This window comes from Ochotona princeps, chromosome 27 (genome assembly GCF_030435755.1).
Source record: "Ochotona princeps isolate mOchPri1 chromosome 27, mOchPri1.hap1, whole genome shotgun sequence".
NCBI classification, from domain to species: Eukaryota; Metazoa; Chordata; class Mammalia; order Lagomorpha; family Ochotonidae; genus Ochotona; species Ochotona princeps.
The window spans coordinates 6583592-6603210 of record NC_080858.1 but is presented as its reverse complement, the minus strand read 5'-3'; the positions used below and the strand labels follow the sequence as shown (position 1 = coordinate 6603210).

Genomic DNA, 19619 nt, shown 5'->3' with positions numbered 1-19619 from the left:
AGAACAATGAAGGAATTAACAAAGAGAAATGTCAGGGCATATGCAACAGAAACAACAAATTGGAAGATAGGATTCTTAGTCTATCAAAAACTGTGTTAAGGATCAATGAGATAAAGCCTCAAGTTGAAGGGCAGAAATTGGCAAAGAGACATAAATGTTCTCCAACTATACTTGCTTGTAAGAAACACTTTAAATTCAAAGGCAGGTCCCGGTGCCATGGCCTAGCGGCTAAAGTCCTCGCCTTGAACATGCTGGGATCCCCTACGGGTGCCAGTTCTAATTCCAGCGGCCCCACTTCCCATCCAGCTCCCTGCTTGTGGCCTGGGAAAGCAGTAAAGGACGGCCCAAAGCCTTGGGACCCTGCACCCATGTGGGAGACTCAGAAGAGGCTCTGGGCTCCTGGCTTCAGATTGGGTCAGCTCCTGCCGTTGTGGTCACTTGGGGAGTGAATCACTGGGCGGAAGATTTTCCTCTCTGTCTCTCCTCCTCTCTGTATATCTGACTTTCCAATAAATATTAACAAATCTTCAAAAAACAAGATTCAAAGGCAAAATTCAGTCAAATGATGAAAATATATACCATGAAAAGAGTAACCCCAAAGTAGTTGAAGTGGTTATACTAGTAAGAAAAAAAAATGGTCCTTAAGACAAAAATATCAATAAATCTCAGCAGGGTACTTCACAACACTAAAGGTTCAATATATCAAAATTATGCAATATTTAAAAACATATAGGGACTTAACAAGAGAATCTCAAACAAAAAGAATCAATGAGTAACCGTAATCAAGAGAGAAATGGACAATTTTTTTAAAAGATTTATTCAGTTATTTTTATTACAAATTCAGACATACAGAGAGGAGGAGAGACAGAGAGGAAGATCTTCCATCCGATGATTTACTCCCCAAGTGAGCCGCAACGGGCCGAAGCGCGCCGATCCGAAGCCGGGAACCAGGAACCTCTTCCGGGTCTCCCACACGGGTACAGGGTCCCAAAGCATTGGGCCGTGCTCGACTGCTTTCCCAGGCCACAAGCAGGGAGCTGGATGGGAAGTGGAGCTGCCGGGATTGGAACCTGCACCCATATGGGATTCCGGGGTGTCCAAGGCGAGGACTTTAGCCGCTAGGCCACGCTGCCAGGCCCAGAAATGGACACTTAATTTAAAATATCTGGAAGCTTGCACACATTACTTTTAATAATGGTTAAAACAACAACAAAGCAATTATAGGGAAAGAGAAGATGTAAACAACTGTACAAAGCGGCTAAGCCTTAGAGGCATCTGGAGAACACAACCAACAAACAACAAAACAAGCATTCCTCACAACATGAGACAACTGTAAAAAAATAATAATAAAATAAAAAAGCAAAGGATCTAGCTAGATATTTCTCAAAACAATAAGCAGCACTGAACAAAAAAAGACACCAGAAAACATATATGACAAATCACTTGTTAATTGTAAACAAGCAAACAGAAAACAACGAGATAACACTTCCAATTCCTGGTGTGGCTATAAGAACAATATACGCTGAAGACAGTGGGGAGAGAACAGGGCTTTCACACACTGCTGGGGCGCACATGAGATGCTGAAGCCAGTCTGGAACGGGGTCACACCAAGCATCGGCATGACGAGAGCCACAATGGCGTCAGAGACCATTTGTCAGAGAGGTACAAATCAAGGCAGTGTTCCAGATGTTCCATGAGTCCAAGGAACCTGGGGTGCTAAGAAGCCAACCAAGGAAGTGAGAGGTGGGACGGCAGTGGCCAAAGGATTCCTTCGGCCCTACAGGCAAGCTCCAGGACTGTGATGCCACAAAAAACAGCCCACATGCCTTTTGTTTAGTTTTCTCATCTATAAGTTTTGCACATTTATCATGACATAAACATTCCAGGGATTTTCTTCACGTACATCACTTTTTTTTTCAGACTCAAGTTTACACAAATACAAAGATGACTGAATTGTTTGTGAAGCAACCTCCACAGGAGCTCGTTCTGATCAAAGCCATGCACTGATCTGCCCTGTACAGAGCGGAGAGGGTGCTCTGGTCTCAGCCTATCACTCACTGCAATGATCACACTCTCAAAGGTTCCCTCCAACTACCATGTCTTCAGAGGATGATTCAAAATCAAACACAGCCAGCACCTATCTTTAGAATTTGTCTGTGTTTATTCCCATACAGTCTCAGTTTAAGGTTCTCAAAAGAACCTGTTCAAGGTAGTAGTATCTATCTGTATAGATACAGTTATATACCTATATATAGCTTATATATATAGCAATAGATATATAGCTGTATCTATACAGATAGATACATTGTTCCAAACCAAAGCATTATTCTCTGAAGCTCTTGAGAGTCTCAGAAAACATCCTATTTTGTCCTATGTCTAATGTACTACTCTCTCCATTAGAGCATAAATTTCACTGGCGTAAATGGACATACTGTCCTGTTCATTCTCATGTTATAGATGTCTAAAATAACTCCTCTGAACACATGGTAAGAGACAGTAAATATATGCTCAGTGAATAAGTGAGTAAATATATAATTTTTAAAAATAGTTGGCCCTATTTTTATGAGCTCATCTTGATTCTGGAATGTTTTGCCTTATCAAGACTTTTATATCTAATGCCCCTTTCCAAGGTGTCCCCTTTTTCTTGAATGCCAATGCTCTAAACATTTCACCCAGTTTTGTTTCTTTTTCATATGATCCTAGAATCTAGGGAAATATCTAGCCTGACTATTGTGACTAAGGAGTCCCAACACACTATCAAGTGAAACATATTTAAGGTGGGCCATTGATAAACTGACTTCTCCTAGAATCCACTGTCATAATCATAGAGGCAACTTTTTGGGAAAATTGTATATTAAGGAGAAAATATTGAGAATGTTTCTCAAATTATACTTAGGAAAATCCCTAATAATTTTCAGATCACATGCCTTATTCCATAAGTCCGACTACATCTTCCCAGTTTCGAAAACTCTACCCTAGCCTTAATCAACACAACAGCATCTAGTCTTCCTGAACCGAGTTTTGTCCTTCTAAACAGCTGCAAGCAGATTACATTTCTGAGGCAGAATGCTATGATTTTGCATTTTTTCAATAAATGAAATTCTCAAATATTTTATACTTGTTTTCAGACTAAATTGTTTTAATATTGCTTGTAGGATATTTAAAGGTTCAGAGAACGATACCCCTAAAATACAACACTTTAGTACACTGCATATTTTAAACTAAAGCACACCGGAATGGCCATAGAACACAGGTCTTTCTGAACTGCTCCTGGCATACTTTCCCCTCTGGAAGCACTACAGAAAATCAGAATTCCTGGACCCGGCAGCGTGGCCTAGCAGCTAAAGTCCTTGCCTTGAACGCACCCCGGAATCCCATATGGGCACCTGTTCTAGTCCCTGCAGCTCCACTTCCCATCCAGCTCCCTGTTTGTGGCCTGGCAAAGCAGTCGAGGACGGCCCAAAGCTTTGGGACCCTGCACCCGCATAGGAGACCCGGAGAAGGTTCCTTGTTCCCGGCTTCGGATCGGCGCAGCACCAGCCGTTGCGGCTCTCTTGGGGAATGAATCATCTGACGGAAGATCTTCCTCTCTGTCTCTCCTCTTCTCTGTATATCTGACTTTGTAATAAAAATAGATAAATCTAAAAAAAAAATCAGAATTCCTATGCACTAAGGTGAATCATAAAAGTTAGTACCCCTCTGCCCAAAAGCAAACCATAAAACCTAGAAAGCTCACTCCTCACTTCTCTCTGCAGAGGCCCTGTCCTATATGCAGGTAGAAGATGAAGAAGCAGAGCTGTCTAGGTTGCCCCAAGAGCTCGGGAGAACCTGTGCTGTGCTACGCTACACTACATGAGATCACAGCCCTTCATCTTACATCTTATCACTTTCCTCTTCTCCAGGGAAAACACAAAGTATTATGTCAGCTGTAGGTTTGTCTGTCTGTCTTTTAAATAAATGCCTTTTACTTTGGTTTGGATACAGTTTTAATACGTCCCCCAAGGCTTCACATGCTGAAATATAATCCTATTGTTAAGTATAAGGAGGCTGGAGACTGACTTCTGATTACCATGCTGTGGTGGGGCCTTGGGAGTTGATTAGAATCAGACAATGTCTTCAGAGTTCTCAATAATTGAAAATGGAGAGAGATCAATGATATCCATGCACGCTCCATCTTAGTAAAGATGTTCTGTAACCCACAACTCCCTGGGTAAGAAGATCACAAGATACTGACTCTTGACCTTGGACCTTCAAAATGTCAGAGAAAATGAATGTCCTCACTTTTTAAAGTTATCAAAGCCTCAGGTGTTTCATGACAAAATTGAAAGAGCAAGACATCTTTCACTAAAGCAATTTTCTTTGGTTTTGTTTATTGCTTTGTAACAAGCTTTCACAAACCCAACACCTTAAAACAATATGCCATGTTATCTTGAAATAATGTTTTCTGTTGGTGATGGGTCAAGTTTTCCGTGGATGCTAGGGAGTTTATATTTGTACGAGATTTCTGACTCCTTCCTGCTGACTTGAAGGAAAAAATGGACACATACGGGTAGCAAGAAACAAAGCTCTCAGACATACAACTGATTTCTGCCAACTTGGGTGGGCGTAGAAACAGCTCATTCCTGGTAAACCTGAGATGAGACCGCAGCTCTGACTGACATGTGACTCCAGCTTTGTAGCATCTTCAGCAGAGAATCCAGCAGAACGCGCTGTAATTCCCAACTCTTACAAACCAAAATGATCTTCACTCAAGTGTGGGATATTATTAAAACTCCTTCAGCTCTTCTTATTTGTGGATACACCTGCTTGCATGGTGTATCTTCCTCAGTCCTTTTATTTTCGAATGATTTGTGTTTTGTTTGTTTTCAATTTTATTTATTTATTTATTTATTTATGTATTTATTTATGCATTTGAGACTGGGAGTAGGAGGAGAAAAGAGAGACAGGTATGCGCCTGTTCATTGGTTCACGCACCAGATGAACACAACAAGTCAAGACTGGCCAAGGTGGCAGCCAGCAGCTGGGAACTCCAGCCAGATTTCCCACATAGGCAGCACAGTCCTAAGTCTACAAGCCATCACCTGGTGACTGCAGGGTCTGTTTTAACTGGATGCTGGAATTGGGAGCAAAGCAGGGACTTGATCCCAGGCACTCTCTTACACAATGCAGACTTCTTAATCAGCATCTTAATTGTTATGTCAAATGCCCACCCCTTATTTTTGTTTTTGAAGCTAAAGCCCATCTCTTTCAGTAAGTATATGTTGTATCATTTTTAAGTCCAGTATGGTACTTTATATTTTTTAGTTTTAGTGTTTAGTCCATGTACATGATGCCACTTGTAGCCTATATAGTTCATATCACTTAATCCTTGGTCTCTACCTTACTGCCTTCTTTTTGGTTACACAGATATTCCTCACCATAAAATTTTAATTACTACTTTACTATACATATTTTTGAGGCTTTTTTCTCTCCAATGATAACAAAATAACTCTTCAGCTTATCACAAGCAACTTTAATACTGACTGAATTGCAGTAAACACAGCAACGCTGTCATCATGGAAGACTCCACCTCCTGCTTCGAACCAAGTCACTTGGAACCAACCCAGTTTCAAGGCACAAGAGTTACAGTGATCACCCGGGCCTACAGCATCCCACAGTCATGCTTCACACTCTTAGGGGGCTCTCAACAATACGTTCCTTGCTTGGTTGCCTGAATGCAGCCAAGGGGAAGCAGTTGCTTTGCTTCTAGTGTCCAGTTTTGTGTCTGCCTTTCTGTGGAGAGGTTGATGAACGCACAAAGTACCACAAGCTCAGGTCCAACTGAATTCTTCACTTTCAACTGTGTTTCTCCTCTGCTTGACCTGCATCTGTTACTGCCTAGGTTGCTACTCACTCATCATTTAAAAGCCCAACTAATTAGTTAAGACTATATACAAATTATTAGGCCTGATTTACTGGAAAATCATTTTTCAACCTACTGTTTTATACATATTGGCCATAAACACAGGCTTAAAGTAATCACCGTTTCATGCAGAACCACACAACTAAATTGCTGATTAAACTACTCATTGCCTGATGCATTTCTTCTATAATTAGATCATTTAGTTATAAAAACAAAGGCTACATTCTAAACTTTGTGATTTTTTTTTGCATGTGTTTTTTAAAAATACTTTTTCTTAAAAATTTTTATTGCAAAGTCAGGTATATAGAAAGGAGCAGAGACAGAGAGGAAGATCTTTTGTCTGATGATTCACTCTCCAGGCACCTGCAAATGGCCTGAACTGCACTAATCCAAAACCAGCAGCCAGGAGCCTCTTCTGGGTCTCTCATGCAGGGGCAGGGTCCCAAGGCTTTGGGCTGTTCTCCACTGCTTTCTCAGGCCACAAGCAGGGAGCTGGATGAGAAGCGGGACTGCCAGGATTAGAATCAGTGCCCATATGGGATCCTGGAGTGTGCAAGGTGAGGACTTTAGCCATTAGGCTACTGTGTTGTGCCCTGGTGGTTTTATTTGTTCTTTTATGGTACAGATTTAGTCGATCATTGAATTTAGAGCATATTTTTCATTCTCAAATCTAGAGAAAAGGGGCAAAAGAATTAAAACATGTTGGTCTAGATTATCTTCAATAAAAGTTCTAGCACTAAGCTGTACTATCTATAGTCCTCTTACTCTTACTGAAAATGCTCACTCTGGGCCCAGCAAGATAGCCTAGTGGCTGAAGTCCTTGCCTTGCATGCACCAGGATCCTATACGAGTGCTGGTTTGTATCCCACATGCTCCACTTTCTATCCAGCTCCCTGCTTGTGACCTGAGAACACAGTAGAGGACAGCCCAAAGCCTTGGGATTTGCATCTGTGTGGGAGACCTGTAAGTAGTTCCTGGCTTCTGGCTTCAGATCTGCTCAGTTTCGGTCAATGCAGCCACTTGGAGGAATGAACCAGCAGATGAAAGATCTTTGTCTCTCGTTCTCTTTGTAAACCTGACTTTCCAATTAAAATAAATAAATATTAAAACAAAAATAATGGACATTTCTCCAGTTGTAAGAAGTTTCTAAGCTATAAAAAGTAATTTAAATCCTTTAATTTAATAAAACTTACATTTTTTTAATCTTCTGAAAATGTTGGGGAAGGGGCAGCATTTCCATCATGAAAACAATGGAATATTTCCACTAACCTTTGTGTGTAAGAAAAGGAGAAGCAGAAGAGTGAAATAAAGAACATTAATATTTTGGGTAGCAGTAAACTACAGAAATGTCCCTTAGGTTAGAGTGTCACCTGGGACACTCTTATCCTATACTGCAGTGTCTTACTCATGTCCCAGCTCCACTTTGGGCCCAGCTTCTTGCTAAAATGTACTTTGGGAGGCCGAGTATGATGGTTCAAGTACTTGGGTCCCTGCTACCCATGTGAGAGACCAGAACTGGGTTCTTAGCTCCTTCCTTTAGCCTTGTATAGCCATGCTGTTACAGGCATTTGGGAAGTGAACCAGCAGATAAAAGACGTACTCCCATTACCCTCTCTAAATAAAAAATCTAAACAAATTAATTAAACTAAAATATAATTTACTAGGAAAAAACAATTACACGTAATTAGGCAAGGCAAAGACTTTCCAGTCATCTCTAAAAGACCATCTAGCTAAGCACAGAGAACTGAAAGCATTTGAGAACACAAATGATCACTTGAAAGGAATTCCAAAACATTGCACAGCAAAGATATATAAAACCAATGGGAGGAAAGCCAGCACTGTGCTGCACTGAGTAATAACCTTGTCTTTCTTAACACACATTGACACATTATGTCGCTCAGCCTCCACATCAAACTGAGGGACAAGCAGCACTTTGTGGCATATTTTCAGAGAGGGAGGGATTAGCAGGAACCTCCCACCTCAGAAACTGTTTGGTGCCTGGGGAATGTCCTTGGCCTGTGTGGGGAAGGTGAACTGAGGCTGTTCGTGGGCCACAATCCTTGCAGCTTGCAGTCATTACCTGGAAACTCAGAAGAACGATAGAGTTTAAAGGAAGCCTCTAGAAATGACTAAGTTTTTCCTAGGGACTTTCTCAAGCCCAGGAGAAAGGTAGCTTATTCCGTGTAAACACTGCCAAGGCTTGTTTGTGTTTGGGAGTGAAGAGTGAAGTGTTTGGGTGGTAGGGACATGAAGGGAACATTTAGGAAACTACAGGACTAGGCCCACACAGGAACGATACGATGAAAGGATGGCCCGCACTGCCCGCTGGCGCAGCTGATAGACAGGGGCCTGGGGACTACAAGTCAAAGCTGTGGAAACCCAACTCTGAGACAACGGTTTGGAAATAAAGAGCAAGGCGAGAGCCACAGAGAAACGTCTCAAAATTCCAAAAGGGAATCAGGTTACATCTCAAAATAGAAATGTCAGGAAGGTGCAGAGGCCAGAATGATGTGATCAGTTCCAAGGGAAAAAGCAATCATTTCTCAGGAAGGACGATGGCCCCAAAGGTTGAACAAGTGTCTCTCTCGTAAACAACTATCACAGATGTCTCAAAGCCAGCGGCAGATGATAACATGCAATCTAGCCTATCCGGGTGCTCCCCACCCCAGGGCGCTGGTTAGAGCTCAAAGTCTCTGCTGAAGGCTCCTCAAACCTCAAGTTTCAATGTCTCTCATCCAGCCAGGTTTCCTTTGGGGAATTTGTTATTCATTCTCATGAGGAGTTTCCTGAAAGATCAACAAACTCTATCCTCACAACTGTGACTCACCCTGGGAATGGTGACGAGAGCCAGGTCTCCCAAGGCTACATGGTGTCTAGGCTCCCAATGGTGGGCTTGGATGGCCTCCCAGGAGCAGGGACAGCGGGTGGCTGGTGTGCGACCTCTTAACAGGAATGGCTTCTCAGCAGTGGTGGCTCTGGGTGGGGACAGATTCCCAGGCGTGTCTCATCACCAAGTCACAAGGACGGTGGCTCAGGTTGGCATGGCCTCCCTTTGGCAGTGGCAGAACATTCTCCTGTCAGCACCATTCACAGGGCCCATACTATTTTTGAGTTCCTTGCTGACAGTTCGGGAGGGACAGTTAACAACCCCGTGGACTGCTGCCCACACTGGGGACTCTGGTGAGCATCTGGGTGGCATTATCCTACACCAATGTGTAACTAAACTTTTAGAAAAAGACTTCATTATGTATTGAGAGCCCGAGTGACAAGGAAAGAAGAGACAGAGGGATAGATAGATCTTTCTTCTATTGGTTCACTACCCAAACGAGCACAAGAGCCTGGGTTGGGCCAGGCTGAAGCCAGAAGCCAGGGATTCCATTTGGATTTCCCACTTGGGTGGCTGGGCCTCAGGAATTTTGGCCATCACCTGTTGCCTCTCAGGAGCATTAGTAGAACACGCAATTGGAAACACGGAGTAGTTGGGACTCAAAACAGGGGCTCAAATATGAGATGTGACATCAAACAGAAGCTTAACCCTGAGGAACCACAATGCTGTCCGTGAAGTTGCTACACAGCACTATGATACAATGAGGAACACACCTAAATGACACCACTCACTGCCAGCATTTAAGCCACCTAAGCCTACAGCCAGTGATTCCCTGATGATCTGGGAGGAGTGCAGGCAATGACAACGAGGCTCCAGCAAGGGACACAGACCATTACTCTTTCAGGCCTGAAAGTCCGCACTTGTTATAAGCCTGATCTGATATGGATACAGCCACAGATGACTTTTAATCCAGTCTACACCACTCATTAACTATGTTGCTTCTTAACTACCTAACTGCCTACCTAGCTCAATCTCAACTTCCTCATTAAAAAATAACAACAACAGCAATAATAATGCTTTACTTCACAAAGTGATTGTAAGGGCTAAATTAAGTGCTATAATTAACTTCACTATATATTGTTTAATCTCTCGTTATACAATCTTTTCCCTGATAGAAAATAAATGAACTCAAACAGTAAGAATGCACTTATTTCTGAGACTAGAGATTTCTGGACAAACTTGACGACTGGTGAATACTGTTGGGAAAAGCACTACCTTCTTGGTGTTGCGTGAGATGCCCCTATAGCAAGGAGAAGATGAGGGCCCCAGGACCGGCCTCAGCATTGCTGGTTATGTCCCATCTGACCACTTCACCCGGGAGCCAGAGAAGTCACATCAAGGCCCTCACTTTATATAGAGATGTTTTAGTAGCATCAATCTCTTCAGAAATCCACCCTTCCTGTTGATGGAAGTGAGTGTCAGTGAGAGTCCAAACTGTTCCCAATGAGCTGGCTCACAGTTGTGAACAGGCTGATTTGGGGACACATTACCAGGAACTAAGGAGAGAACTGAACCATTTGCCTGAAGCAATCAATGTATACTCAGTATCTGGCATGTGGCATTGAAAAAACCCCATGCACAATGTTTTCAACTTAGAGTGCAGTGCAGGCAGCAACAATCAGGCAGAGAGGCCTGGACCAGCAAGAAAGCTTAGCTAAGAGACGAGTGGGCTGCTGTGTGAATGTTGGACTCTGGATGACTTCAATGAAGGTCCTGGACTGACAGGGTCCTTCCTTCCTGCAGGCTGCCTGAGTGACAGCTGCCTTGAGTTCAGAAGCACCTGCAGTGACCCTTGCTGGCTGCTGCCTGGAACACACAGAAACTTTCCGGGGCAGCTGCAGCTGTGCTGGCCTCCAGCACAGCATCGGTGGACAGTGTATGAAACAGAAAGCTGGGGTTGGTGTGGGTGGGAGGAAAACAGAGAGGACCAAGTGGTGACTCAAAAGACTCACATGTAAACATACCTGAGACAGCATGGGGTTCCCCAAACCTTCGTGGCAGAGGGTTTGCCTTTGAAGGCAGATGTGGAATGACAGGGTTGTGTACAAGTTATCAAGGAATTCAACAGGGAGTGATACTCGGAAAGGGATCACTCAGAGGTGGGAATGATTGTCATAGAGGGTGACTTCTGACTGGTGCAGCTGAGCAGCAGGTACTTTGGGTTCGTGGAGACGCAGTTGTGAGCTGCTGCCCAGAGCCAGGGGAGAGGAGCAGCAGGACCTGCGGCAAAGGTGTAACAACTACCTGCTCCCTGTCTTCTGGGATTGAAATACGCATTTCTTCTTCTTCTTCTTTTTTGAAGATTCATTTTTATTGTAAAGACAGATTTACAGAAAGAAGGATAGAGAGAAAGTTCCTCCATCCAAGGGTTCACTCCCCAAGTGGCCACAACAGCCAGAGCTGAGCTGATCCGAAGTCAAGAGCCAGGAGTTTCCTCTAGGTCTCCCACATGAGTGTAGGGTCCTAAGGCTTTGGGACATCCTTTACTGCTTTCCTATGCCCCAAGCAGGGAGCTGGATGGAAAGTGGACTAGCTGGGACACGAACTGGCATCCACATGGGATCCTAGCACATGCAAGGCAAGAGCTTCAACCACTAGGCTACCACACCGGGCCTGTGTATTTCTTTTCATTGTCATACCTTTCTTTTAACCCATGCAAAAGCATTTTTATCATTCCCTTTTTAGGTTATACATTTTATTATTTTATTTAATTTTCGCTTTACTTGAAAGTCCAAAAGACAGACAGAAAAAGAGATTTTTCTATCTCTTGGCTCACCTCCAAATGACAGAGAGAGTCAGCATGGACCAGGCCAAAGCCAATAGTCTGAAACCCAATCCTGGTCTTCCATGTGGGTGGCAGGGACCTAAGTGCTTGAATCACCATCTACTACCTCCTAGAATACACATTAACCAGCAAAATGAAGTTGGGAGTACAGCCAGGTCACGAGTCTGAGATGCAGCTGTCAGAAGACAAGATGCCCAGCCAAAGAATAAACTATTCAATGCTGCACGTTAGTTGTACTTTCGGGGAAAGTCTAAAAGGCCATAGCATATGCCTTTGATGGGCGTTTTTAACGTGTGTCCTGGCACAAATATTCTATTGCAAATTTTTTTATTTTACATTTTCAAACACTGAAGTAATTCTTTTAAGTGGCTATTTTTATTTGTTTATAGAATCTCTTCCAGGGCAATGAATAAATTGAATACTATAGGTAATAATAAAAATATTTGCTTTTGACATAAGTCTGCGCTGTGCTTCTCCTTGTCTCCAGACCTCTGGACAAGCTACAAAAGAAAGCAAACTTTTACTCCTCCCAGGTGGCCTTACTCCTGTTCTGGTTTTGTTATCCTATTGAAATATTTGCTCTGACTTACTTTCCAGAGCTATCCTTTAAGTCTGGAATAAATTTTATTATGGATCCCCTAACACTGGTTATAAACTGTGATGAGATGTTTCAAGTTCTTTTTTTTCCCTAAGATTGAAAGCAAAAACCATCACAGTGTGGATTCTTATAAGATCATAGGAAACTTGTGTTTGGTTCAAAGTGACTGAAACATTTTTTTTATTCACATTTTCAAGTTTTTTCTTGTGAAGTTTCACAAATGAATATGCGAATTTTTTAAACTTTTATGTAATGGATCTATAAATTTTTATGTAACAATATTGCATATCTTTAAGGGATTTCCTCTGTTAGTTCCATGCTAAATGTCATCCATATCTACAGCAGCATATCTCTAAGCAACAACTCCTAAAAACATGTAGTTTTTACATCTCGCTTGCATTTTAAAGAACACTAGATTCTACTCTCAAAGAGGAAACACCACGTGCAGCACCTTCTTTTCCAGCACAAAGAACCTACAGTGGGAGAACAAATGCACTGTTTTGTAACCCAGTACTTACCATCTTTCCTAATTGTTGTCATTTTCTTTTTTGCAGGAAAATGTGCCCATCCCCTAGCATCACAATGGTCAGAATGAACCGATCTCTCATCAGTGATTTGCAACGTTGGCCCCACAGCTGCACCCTCAGGGTTGGGATGGGTGTTCATCACGCAGTCCAAACCTGGTGGAGATGCCCATTTCCCACCCTGAAATCACTGCACCCCAGTCCTGGTTCTGCTCCGGATCCCCACTTCCTGCTAATGTGCCCTCAGCTGAGAGCGAGGCAGCAGCAGATGGCTCATGTATGTGATGCCTGCTACCGTCATGGGAAACCTGGAGTGAGTTTCAAGTCCCTGGCTTTAGCCTGGCCCTATCCCACTTGTTGTAGACACTGGAGAAGCGAACAGGCTGATGGGAAACCTCTCAGCAACCTGCCTCTGTCTCTCAACAAATAGGTAAATACATGAAAATATAATAAACAGAAGAAGCACAACTACCTAAGGAGTTTGAAAGCACACTAAAGGGTCAGTGCTGTGCTACACCTGGTTAAACCTCCACCTTTGGCACTGGTGCCAGCATCCCATACAGGCTCTAGTTGGCGTCCCGGCTGCTCCTCAGCCTGTCCAGCCCCCTTCTAATGCACGAATGCAGAGAGGAGAGTCCAATGGCGTAGGCCCCTGCACCCACATGGGACACTGGGAGGAAGCCCCAGCTTCCTGGCTTTGCTGACCTAGCCTGGCTAGGTCACTCGCTTGGGGAATGAACCAGTGGGCAAGCTCTCAATCTCACTCTCGTTCTTTCTCTCTAATAGCTAGGTACTGTCTGTGTGGATTCAAGAATATTTGAAGTTCTAATATTTGTACCCTTTTTTTTTCTGCTTTAACCATTTTTAATTTCATACAGCAGTGGTACATTGTAAACAACCACCCCATCCATCTGCATTTACGACACTACAGTTAGTGTGCTGGCCAACAGATTAAGGCAAAAACAGGAGAGTATAAATATTGGAAGCCTTCCCTTACCTGAAATTCAATAAGCCTGATCACTCTAATAATTTATCTAAAGATACCATATTTCCACTGTTCTGTTAGAACATTATGCCATGAGTATAAATTTTGCCATAAAAATATTCAAAGGTGGGACCTTCCCTTGAAAGTGTTATTTTTACATGTCCACTTGGAAGAACCGTGTCCCTGACCAAATTCATCAGATTTCACCATCAAAATACAAATCCTGTAGGTGCTTTGCTCTCACAATTTCTAGGTTCTCTGTTAGTACAACCAACCACACTTGACAGAAAATACTCAGAAACAAAAATGGTGTCTGTCTCAACCACCGACTTCTCCTGTCATTTTACCCTAAACAACACACACTACGCCATTTTATACGCCGGTGACTGGCACCCTGGGCTTGGGTATCGCGGGCATTCTGGAACCACTGCCCGGGCACGGGAGGGCCAACTCAGTTACTCGGGCCTTTTTTCGCATGGTTTTAACAATATTCGCTATCACATAAAGGCCCACATACTGAATGACGTCGCGGCTCTCACCCACTCGGGCCCCTTCCCAGCTCACCTCCAGCGTCCAGGCTCGCCCGCCCCGAGGCAGCTCCGAGCCTCGGCCTCCCTCCCAGGACGCGCCATGAAGCCCCGCACAGCGCGGGCCTCAGGTGAGGAAATGGAAAATGGCGACGCGGCCTTCCGAGGTCTCTGGCAGCAAGCGACGCGGAAGGACACGGGGCCGCCGCCTCCTCCCAGCTGCGAGGACTTAACGGAACAGGAGCAAGCCCGGACCGCAGAGTCCAGAACCCTGAGGAAATCCAGGCGCCTGGGGCTGACAACGCGCATGCGCCTCCGAGTGTCCCCACGTGGCCCTCGGTGCCCCAGGAGGGCTGGTCACGTGGCCGGGCTGGTCACCTGAGGGAGCCCGAGCTAGTGCGGGAAGCTGAGCACAACGCCGTGCTGCTTCGTCTCCTAATTCCTTGGGCTAAGGAAGGCGTGAGGAGATGCGGTGCCTGATTTGGGGAGCGTTTGTTATTGCCGTCCGTGTGAAGCCCGTAGCAGATGTACCTCGCATAAAATAAGGGAGGTGGGGGCACTGCTGATTCGGTAGTTAGGTCGTGGACTTCCGGCAACTTGATTGTTCCCTTTTTCCTTGAGCTGTTTTGTACATCAGGTGTGGGTTGCTGACAGCAGTGCAAATTACTTCACGTGGCCACACAAGGCAGGCACTTCGGTGGCCGACTCACGGACGCCTTGCGCAGTCTGGCCGGTTCGTACATGACCTCAGTGGTCGAATTCCACGTATGAATTTGGAGGAATTCTCCCATGACTAGTTTGGACAATTAACCAATCTCTTCATTCATGAATCAACGAAGGTCCTTCAAACAGAAGTGCTTTGTTCTTTGCTTTGTTTATTTATTTGTTACTACACCTTGTAACAGTTCAAGAGCCTTTTGAGCTTTCAAGGGCAATGTTGGTACACACTGAGTTCTGAATAATTAATCTAATTCATACATGCCTATCAAGCTTATACGAACTAAGGACACTAGTAATACGACAGATATTTCATTATACCACCCAGTTTTAGCTCACAAAGGTTTTAACTAGCTCACTCAAGGTTTGGAAGCCACCACAGGTAGATTTACGAAATGACTCCAAGTCTGTTTGGCTCACAAGTCTGTGGTAGTTCCAACAAGCCATACAGCAAGAAGATAAAAAAAACGATAACATTAAAGCAGAGGGCCCAGCACGGTAGCCTAATGACTAAAGTCCTCGCCTTGCACACTCTGGGATCCCATACGCACACCAGTTCTAATCCCAACAGCCTGCTTCCCATCCAGCTCCCTGCTTGTGGCCTGGGAAAGCAGTCTAGGACGGCCCAAAGCCTTGGGACCCTGCACCCGCGTGGGAGACCTGGAAGAGGCTCCTTGCTCCTGGCTTTGGATTGGCTCAGCTCCGGCCGTTGCGGCTCACTTGGGGAGTGAATCATTGGGAGGAAGATCTTCCTCTCTGTCTCTCCTCCTCTCTGTATATCTCATTTTCCAATGAAAATAAAATAAATCTATAAAAAGAGAAATTAAAACATGATAAGGCTGTTATTACTGATTGTCATTGTGGCAGAAACGCATGTGTCTCCTGCCTTTGAGAGAGTATTGTGACTACTTGAGCCCAAGAGGAACTAAAATAGTCAATGTTTAGGAATAAAACATCCAGGGGAAAAAAAAAAAAAAAAAAAAAAAGAACGCTTGCAGCAGACATTGTGGTATAGTGGGTTCAGTCACTTGCCTGCAATGCAGGCTTCCCATAGGGATGCCAGTTGGAGCTCCACCTAGCCCACTTTGACCCAGTTAACCTGCTATTATACCTGGAAACCAGTGGAAGATGGCCTAAATACTTGGGCTAGGCTGGGCATAATATACGAGGAATATGAAATCTATACCAGAGGTGAAAATATCAAAAAAGTGAAATAAAACTGTGGTCAGCATTATATTGGAAAGCCAACACCATCAGTTATATTTCAAATACCATGTTTGAAATCCCTAACTCCAAAGCTATCTAATATTCAAAAAGAAAATTCGTTTTTTTCTGCTTTGGAGTTAAACCTGTTAAAGCTGCTACCTAGATGACGTCACTTGTGTCTGATCATCCTCCTAGTCCAAGGAAGCCTCATTTAACAAACCATGGGTTGCACCTGGTAAGGGTTACCAATTCAAAGACATAAAAAGTTGAGCAACTTAGGAGGATTGTTCTAGGCATAGCTTTGACCCAGAATTGGTTTCCCCCTAGTTGCCAGAGAACTGATTTGAGAGTGAGATTACATTCAGATAAGCTAAATTGTTCTGGAAACGCCCCTACCTGGATCATAAAAATAAGCGTTCTTTTTTTTTTTTTTCTCTCCAAGAGCAGTTTTCCAGCTTAAAGAAGAAGGAAGCACATGTAGATAGCCATCAACTAAAGACAAATGAAGGATAACATTGCCGGGATGTCGCACAGGGCACGCATTTCTGAAAAGTGCTGGAAAGCGAACAAGATTTTAAAAGTATAACATATATGAACTCCGTATATGCATGTAGCCAGATAAGCTACATGGAAAAAGCTTTAAGAACTCTCATTGCAGGATCCCAAGGCTTTGGGCTGTCCTCGACTGCTTTCTCAGGCCAAAAGCAGGGAGCTGGATGGGAAGTGGAGCCGTCGGGATTAGAACCAGCGCCCATATGGGATCCCGGAGTGTGCAAGGTGAGGACTGTAGCCACTAGGCTATCGCGTCGGGCCCTCTGTATTCAATTTTTTTGTCAATAAAAATTCTTTAATTGGAAAATACGTAAGTTAAAAAGATACATTCTCAGTCCCCTTTTAGATACGTTTTATTATCACTTTTTGTTTTAGAGAAAAGATATTTGAGCATGGTTACTTATTTCTCAAATGTCGTTGTCAAATGACTTTAAAAAAAAAAAAGTTTTATTTATTTTTGTTGCAAAGCCAGCTATACAGAGAGGAAGATCTTCCACCCAAGGATTCACTCCCCAAGTGACAGAAACAGTCAGTGCTGCGCCTATCCAAAGCCAGTAGCCAGAAACTTCCTTCAGGTCTCCCACACGGGTGCAGAATCTTAAGGCTTGGGATCCTGGTGCATTCAAAGCAAGGACTTTAGCCACTAGGCCACCATGCTGGGCTGGTCAAATGACTTTTTTTCAAATTTTTTTTAGACTTGTAAGTTTGTTTGGGCTGGATCCCCAGGCTTAACAGAGATGATGCTTTGATAAACAACATTCAGCATTTCTGTCCCTCCTCTGCTGTCTCAGAGAGCATGTGCAAAGGTGACTCCACAAACAGGTAAGATTACCACATCTCTATATGACTTGCGAGAGCTCCTTGGTTGTTAGAAAAACTAATCTTTACAGTGACCTGGCACTCACGTGGGGGGTTTTGCCTATAGCTGCCAAGTCTAATTAAAGCATTTTCCATCATTCAGCTTGATGTAGAGTAGTGCAAGCAATTCAAAGCATGATGCTGAATTGAGTGGTGGAAGCAGTGGTCGCAATAATAATGATAAACAGGTGCCATGCTCTGATGTTGAGATTCGGTTGTGATGGCTGTGTGTCCCTGGTCATGGGATCTCGGCACATAGTAGGGTTATGTATGGTTAACCAATCAGCTTAATAGTGATTCAGCCTCCATCTTCGGAGGAGGGAAAGCTGAACTCAACTTGAATCTCCCTCCCAGGGCCTGGAACTCCCTAAGCAGGGCTGCTTTTCCCGATGTTCTCATGAGCAGATGGTGTGTTCTCCTTTTCACTCCTGAAATGAGTCACACGGATTTCCACTCTCACAGCCTTCACTGTTTTTCCCCAGGGCAGCTCTTCTTCTGTTCCTGGCCCAGGCTGTGGGGCTCCCCCAGACCTCGCACCAAGTCACACCCGCCATCTTTTGCCCCCACTAATGTTTCATGTCATTCTCCTTGGCTGCTTACATTGGCTCTGTAGTTCAGAGCTTCGTCTGCACATTGTCTTTTTCTGGATTGCATTCACTCATGGATTCAACAAATATTTACTGAGAAACTACTAGAAGCAAAGCCTACTAGTTCTGAGGGATGGATATTCAGTAGGAAAAGAAACTCACAGAACTCTGCCTCCTGGGTATAGCATTGTTCAGATAACAAACAATAAGTAAGCAAATACACAATGAGGACCTTGCTGGAGATGGATATTCGGAATGAAAATAAAGTAGTAGAGGATGGCCAAGGTCAAGGTGGGAGTAGGAAATTATTTGCTATGATAGAGAGCAGAAAATCTCTTTAAGGAGGTCATGTTTAATAAAAAAAAAAAACTCTCATGAGAATATGAAGAGCAGCAAAATCCAGTGCATGGGCCCTGAGCTCCTCTCAGTTTGTCGTGCTGGCAAAAAACAGGAAGGTCCTGGTGGCTGGAACAGAAAGCCACAACAAGGAGCGGGAAGAGAAGGACTGCTCTGGTGCTTACCATGGCAAAGAGATCCAACTGTGAAGAGTGGCATCAAACCCTATGCCACTTCTTGCATATTTCCAGACATTCCACCACTTTTTCTTCTGGTGTTTTACTATCATCTCTGAAGTGAGCTGAGGAAAAGGGAGAAAAACAAAAATCCTTCTTTACTTTTGATTACAGTAGTGCATAAAAAGCATCATATGAAATTCATTCATGCAGTCCTCTCCATGCACTGACCCCAAACTGAGGTCAAAGTTGACAAGGGTTTGGAAGAAGACAGCGGCAGATGTTCTGCTGTTCTCCAAAGCTTCCAGTTGTTTTATTGTCCTTGGAGCATGTTTCCCAGTGAGTCGGCCTTTGCCCTTGGGGTCAGGTTTCTCCCACGCTGTTCCCTTATTCCTCTGCTGGCAGAGTTCACCCTCGCTGACTTCTGAACCGGCAGCCCCTGCTGAGAGGCAGACGACACCTTCAAAACCCACGTTCAGCATGAGCCATGTCCACTGTGACCCACACACAGAGGCTTGGCCTTTGACCCTGTCCCCTGTGACTCTCCCAAAGCCTTGGCCTTTGACTCTGTCCCCTGTGACCCTCACAGAGCCTTGGCCTTTCAATCAGTGACTCATCAACATGAGCGCATCATGGCTTCTGAGGATTCTTTCAAAAGACAATGTCTCTTACAAAAAAAAAAAAAAAAAAAAAAGACAGTTTCATGAGATCTCGGGAGCATTGAACCAAGCTGCCAGATTTTCTTTCTCTGGTCATTTTGCCTTTGGTTTCCTTATATTCACAACTTCAAGGGAGGTGTGTGCTTTAGTTTAATATCTGATTTTCACCCCATTGTTACATTGTTATTAAACAAATGTTCATGTACTGAGTCGGATCTGCGCTTGATGTTGGATGAGGAAGGAATTACACGTGTAGGTTAAGAAAGGACCTGAGGGACACACGGACTCCTCCAGGTCCCTAGCACACTGACGACCTTTGT

At 43.9% G+C, this 19619-nt stretch overlaps 1 long non-coding RNA gene across 2 annotated transcripts in view; it reads right to left on the bottom strand.

Annotated features, from left to right (window-relative positions):
• Nucleotides 1-18757, bottom strand: part of LOC131478113 (uncharacterized) — a 304708-nt gene extending 285951 nt beyond the window's left edge. The window contains exon 1 of one of the 2 annotated variants that reach the window (XR_009244305.1): nt 18650-18757. This is a non-coding gene — a long non-coding RNA (uncharacterized LOC131478113). Of the gene's footprint in view, nt 1-14245; nt 14322-18649 lie in introns of those variants that run through there. The other variant, XR_009244304.1, reaches the window with a different exon arrangement.
• Between the last annotated feature and the right edge of the window lie 862 nt (nt 18758-19619).